Source organism: Pan troglodytes, chromosome 5 (assembly GCF_028858775.2).
Source record: "Pan troglodytes isolate AG18354 chromosome 5, NHGRI_mPanTro3-v2.0_pri, whole genome shotgun sequence".
NCBI lineage: Eukaryota > Metazoa > Chordata > Mammalia > Primates > Hominidae > Pan > Pan troglodytes.
Window position 1 is genome coordinate 73299941 of NC_072403.2, and position 6511 is coordinate 73306451.

Genomic DNA, 6511 nt, shown 5'->3' on the forward strand with positions numbered 1-6511 from the left:
ATTTTTGTTCAGAAAATATAATACCTGATGATTTCATTTCTAGCTGTAAACTCAATTGAGTTTTAGGGCTGAGGGAGATTACAGAGATTATCTTTAGTGTCCTAGTTATTATATAGGTGACAAGGCAAAGGCCTAAGGAGGTTTGTACTCTGTCAGTCATCAAAGCTGAAGTCACAATCAGTGGGAAGGTCAATACCAGAATCCAATGCATTGCTCATTTATTTTTATTACAGTATATTTTATTTGAAATATGAAATACAAAAGAAAAAAAATATATGGTAAAAAGAGAAGAAATATTTATAGTCAGATATCATGACTATTCTTGCAGTTAGACATCTATTTTGTATTTTATTTCCTGATGCAAAGTTTAAAGACATTAATGACTTTGTTCAGTGTAATAATGACTGCTTTCAGAAATCCATAAGTATTATTAACCATGTGTAACACTTTAATAGCATTTTAATGCATGTAAGTTTTATTAAACTGTAAAAGCTATGTTGAAATTACACTAAAATTCAAATTAGACTCACACAGCAGAGGACTACAGAAATAAGCAAAGACATTATACATAACTTTTTTAATCTGTAGATCACACAGAATTTAGGAAATGATTTATAAAACAAAGCACTGAGACACAAAGATGGTTTGTTTTTAATATGTGAAAACCTGTTCCAGGCATTTTTTTTTCCATAGTGCTCTCTGCCTTTGCCTTACCGAGTCCTCATCCATCCCCACAACTTTCCCACCCTCCAGCTCCAAATTTCCCTTTAATCTTATATGATTTTTTTTTCCCAGACTTGATTCTCCTTGGTCATTATCTCCATATTTTTGAAGTGTTTCATATTCTTGCCCTTACTATTTACTTAAACTTTATTACTCTTTCTACCTTGAACTGAGCATAATTAATTCACACTAATTATTTGTTAAAAGATTAGTAAGCTTTAATGTTTGATTCCTGACATTTTCAAGTTTCTTTTTAAAAAGATTGCAGGAAAATCAGTAAAAGTGAATTATTTTAAATTATATATTCTTAGGGACCACAATATCCTATAATATTGTTAAAGAAAATATTTGAGATAAGTAATCCATACTGGTATCATATTGAGGAAGGACCGAAGCTATTTTCTTATATGCTTAGATAAAAAACTCCAAAATAAAGACTAAGAGAAGTTAGGTAACTTATGATGGTTACAGGGTAGTGATATTGATTGTACAATAACCATTTTCAACTATCATTAATCAACTTAGCTTTAAGTTAATTAGTTTTACAGCTTGGAAAATGATGTTGGTATTTTAACAGCTGTAGTTTAGGTGACATTTTATTAAATAGAGATTATATTTTCAAAAATAAAAGATGGAACATGTAATACTCTAAATTTATGACTATTACTTCACAACATGGAGAGATTCAAATTTAAAACATCAACCTATTTTGATTTTTTAATGTAAAGTATTCTTATTGGTAATTATGTCATAATTTTAAAATTATATTTTATCTATCAAATTAGTAGGCCTTTTCCTATATTCACATGTAAGTTTTTTTTACAATTTCATCTCATAATAATGAAATCTTTTTCTGATGACCTCCTAAACTATCACAACCCTTATAATTGCTTACTAAATATTTTTCTTTGTTCATGTTTTAAATAAAATTACTAGAATTTCAAATTTCCTTGGGATTTTTAAAAATTATGTATTTTTGTACTTTAGTTCTCCAAATCAGAATTTTTGAAATACTTACAGATATTTCAAATATTATTAACAAATTGAATCAATCTAAAATATAATTTTACTAAATAAATATTATTAAATAATAAATTAGAATTTATTAAAATTTTCATAGTTCCAGCTTTTGCATAACTTTTGGAACTGATTTTGAATATAATACCTCACACACCTTTTCCTGTTTAGTCCTGTTATGATTTCTACTTTTCTTTGTCATTCCATAGATAAATAAATAAAAATATATTTTGAGTAGTGAGAATTTATTATAGTTTGCCTTTCAAAATACCTAGCAATAATTTATGATCAAATTATTTTTGAAAGGTAAATCTAGATTATTTTCTAGATAAAATCAATGTCAGATATACTAAATGTGATGGTAAACCACAGTTAGTGATCACATGTTCAATTGAAAATTTAAACGAGTAACAGAAAAAGCCTATGCATTCAATATAATAGATTTCAATCTATCAAACACAAATAGTGTTTGCTCAACAGCATCAAGTTCAATTTTAAAAATACATCTGTTTATTCCATTTGGGGATACAATTAAGGTTACTTTATTGCCATATGTAGAAAATAAAATAAGACTACTCGTTTAATTCACCAAGTGAATTTACATTAAAGAGTATTTGATTTACACATAAAACTTACACTGAAAATTGGCAATTGCTGTATTTTTTAGGCAACTAATTGATTTCAAAATAAGATTAAAATTTTAAAAAGTTAATTTCATGGTTCATCTAATTATTATATAACTTAATTCAGCAAATATTTTTTGGAAAACTACTATGTACAAAAAAAATTGCAGTTGGAATTTGAAAATTGAGAAATCATAGCTGTACCTGTATTTCCTTCAGAAGTTCTTATAAATAGATTTTAGCAGAAGAAAATATGTGTGTGATACATTTTAATAGGATGATTGTGTCCATTCAAAAATTACATATTAGTTTTAGTCTCCAATCACAAATATGTGAATTTTTTATGTATATTAAAATATATTTGTGACTATTTCACAGAAAATATAAATACACAGATATATTCAAATTCCTTTCCTTTGATGAAGCAGAAATAATTTTCTATGGTTTAAAACACCTTTATCAAACATAGGTTTCTTTAGTATGTCATCAGATTCCAAAAGCCAAAGAGGCGCATATACGATCCATAGGATCAAACATGACTAATTAATTACAATTCTGTATTTCTTGAAACCAAAAGGAAAAATGAAGGAAAAAAAAAGTAGACAATTTAACCATATTAAAGAGAGTTGTGGCACTAATAATTATGGATTTATGATAGTTTGTTTGGCATAATTACCAGATGGTTAATGAGTTTGGTGGTTTTCTGTGGCAAGATAAATAGTAAAAAATGGTTCACCATTTAAATTTTGGTAAGAATAAAAGTGAATTGTTATATGTCACACTTCTTTTAATTTACTAAACAGAGTGTGAAAAGAAGTAAATATTGATGTCCAGTTCTACTATCCTTATTGTTAATTCCTATCAAAGTTAATCTTTAATAATACTAAACAAGTTATACCAAGTATACTGAATTTTCTAGAGAAAGAGTTCAAACTATTTTAACTGATAAATATCAAATGGCTGTCTCAAAGCAAAATTTGATGCCTTTAATAAATAACAATTTTATTGTAATAAATTACATACCTCCAGATAATTTTGATTGTAGGTGTGGCCCATCTGGACCAGCCACCGCAAAGACACTGGCTGCAGTAGGTGAGGCACAGCCAGGGTTACACTCCAAGGAGCAGGCAGGAACCACGCCCCCTTCCAAGTTGGTTGGGTGAGAGCCCTACCCTCCCAGGCGCAGCTGCAGCCACCCAGCCATGGCTGTGAACCCAGGCATCCCTGTGCTCTAGGGGCCCTGGAGAGCCTACCCCATGGCCCCACAGTCTTGGAAGTGCCTGCTCTTGCTGCCTGGACTCTTCCCCACTCCTGGCACCTGCTCCAATTTTGGAGCAAGGTTGAGGCCAAGCCCAGGCACTGTCAGGACCGGCCAGGTGTGCCCATGCTTGGGGTGATGCTGACATGCCAGCCCTCTGCCACCCTGGCCCCCTCCAGATTTTGGGCACTGACAAACACAAGAGGGAGGCCAAGGGGATGCTGAGGGTAGCTCCCTATGGACCTGCAGACGCCCCTCCACAAGAACAGCCTGAGTGCCTTGGACAACATGATTGATGATGGTGGGAGGCAGACAGGCTCCTGGGCAGAAAGGGGTGAGTCCCCATTGATGCCCCACCTTCAAGCCAGGGAAGGCGTGAAGCATGGGGCCAGGCTGTCAGTTCTAGGTGGAGTCTACTTTGGGATTTAGAACTCATGGTGCTTTTTCCAGACCCAACCATGGCCAATCAGCACACACTTCCTCCCTTCTAAAGCCCATAAACCAACCTCCCCCGCACACACACCTTCAGTCCCCCTACTCAGCCAGACTCAGAGAGACATCTGGATGACCAGCTGTGGAAAGGAGCTACCCAATTTGAGTCTCCTTGAGTTGTAGGGTCAACCTGCCTATGAAAAGGAGCTACCCACTCCAGATTTGCTCTCTGCAGAGAGCTGGAAAGGAGCTACCCACTCTGGGTCTCCTGGGATAACCTGCCTACAGAAAGCAACTACCCACTTCGGGCCTCCTAAGAGCTGTTCTACTGATCAATGAAGCTCCTCTCCAAGCTTCTGAGGACCACATGGCATCTCCAAGCTTCTGGGAACCATTGTATTCCCCTCGTCCAGATGTGGGTGCCTGCAGTGGGAGCTACGTGCAGTACCTCTGGTCCAGTTGTAACCTTGCATGGAGCCAGCACCTGTGCCAGCACCTGGAGCTGCCCGCCTCACCACAGCAGCTGGTGTCTTCACAGTAGCCACTCCAGAGGGCTTGTGGCTGCCATCAGTTTAGCCAAATAATTGTGGCAAATCAGTCTAGTCTCAGCAGATGTTCACAAAGAGATAGATGATAAATGATAGATGATTAGACACATAGATAGATGATACATAAAATCTTTTTACATGAAGCAAATTGGCAAATAACTGATTTTAACCAGGGAACTCACTGGTAAACTTCATCTTGAGATAGTTTGTTATTAATTAATAGAGAATAACAGAGAAGGGATGATGTTAAAAATAACTTATCTGCATATTTTAATTTTGCACTAACACTTTAGGGAAATTAGTAGTGTGAAAAGATGAAATATGAATGAAGAAGTATCAATTTACAAGAATTTTATAAATTAGGATAATATAAAATTAAGTTTATTTTGTTTTTATTTTGGTGGCAGTTTGTTAGCCATCTTACAGTATTTATTTATAGGTCTGCTTCATTTGATAAGAGAAGGTTAACAGGAAAGAGCAAAGGTGCTGGAACATAAAGAATTACACACTCAAAAACCTTGTTTAGTTACTGTTTATGAAACTCAGAAATTTGTTATAACTCGGCCGGACGCGGTGGCTCACTCCTGTAATCCCAGCACTTTAGGGAAGCCGAGGTGGATGGATCATGAGGTCAGGAGTTAGAGACCATCCTGGCTAACACAGAGGTGTTAGCCACAGAGGTGAAATCTCATCTCTACTAAAAATAAAAAATATTAGCCGGGCATGGTGGTGGGCGCCTGTAGTCCCAGCTACTCAGGAGGCTGAGGCAGGAGAATGGCGTGAACCTGGGAGGAGGAGCTTGCAGTGAGCCAAGACCGCGCTACTGCACTCCAGGCTGGGCGACAGAGTGAGACTCCGTCTCAAAAAAAAAAGAAAAAGAAAAAGAAAAAGAAATTTGTTATAACTCTCTTATAACAAATTAGTATCCTCATTTATTAAATAGCATGGTCTACAGCCAACCTAATCAGAGTGTGGCAGGGGACTTCATGAGATAGGCAAAGATAGATTGGCAAAGATAAACTTGTTTGGAGAATCTCTCCTCAGCGACTAGTTAAGACGGGTATGGTACATTTCTTTCTACCATGTCCACTTCCTTCTTTCTCCTCATGAAGACTGGCTTGCCAATTTATGTCATAGGTGATTATGAAATAATTAGAATGAAATTATCGTATGATTTTGTCTTTTCTTTGTACTTTTTTCTCTCTTTGATATAATTCTGACACATCTATTAGCCTTTTCATTTTAAATAAAAGAATTTTAATAAAATACATTAAAAAGGATTTAAAAACACATAATGGCTAAATAGCTATAGAATGTTCAATTAATCAACAAAGGTAGAAATTTAGAGTCAGTTATCATCAACCCAGAGTATATAACAATTTCAGCGGCTTTTTCTTCTTTTAAAAAGTGGATACAAAAAAAATGTTAAATTATATGTAAGTAACTTTGGATGTGAAACATTCCACACCTTTTATAATCTGTATAGTATATTATTTGAATGAATTGATAAAAATACATTTTTTCTGTGTGTATAGTTTAGCAATTCTTAGAATGATATGGTTTTTAATCTGTATTTGAGTTATCAGTGGTGAGCAAAATATAAACACTTATGTTTTCTTCAAAAGTGTATCTTCGTTAAATTAATTTTAGTGCTTAATGCTTGTCCTATATAAAAAAAAATTACATTTGCCTCCTGCAAATTTACATGTGCTATTTTTCAGTCCTTTAAACTTATGACTGGCCCTAAAATGATGATTTTTTTTAAACATTCAGATGTTTTCTGGAAGTGATGCCCTTTTGAAAGTAAGGATATATTTCCCAGAACTATAAAGTTATAAAAATTGAAGTAGAATTAGTTAAAAGAAACAATGAGATAAACTTCTCATTATTTAGAAAGACAGTTCATTCAG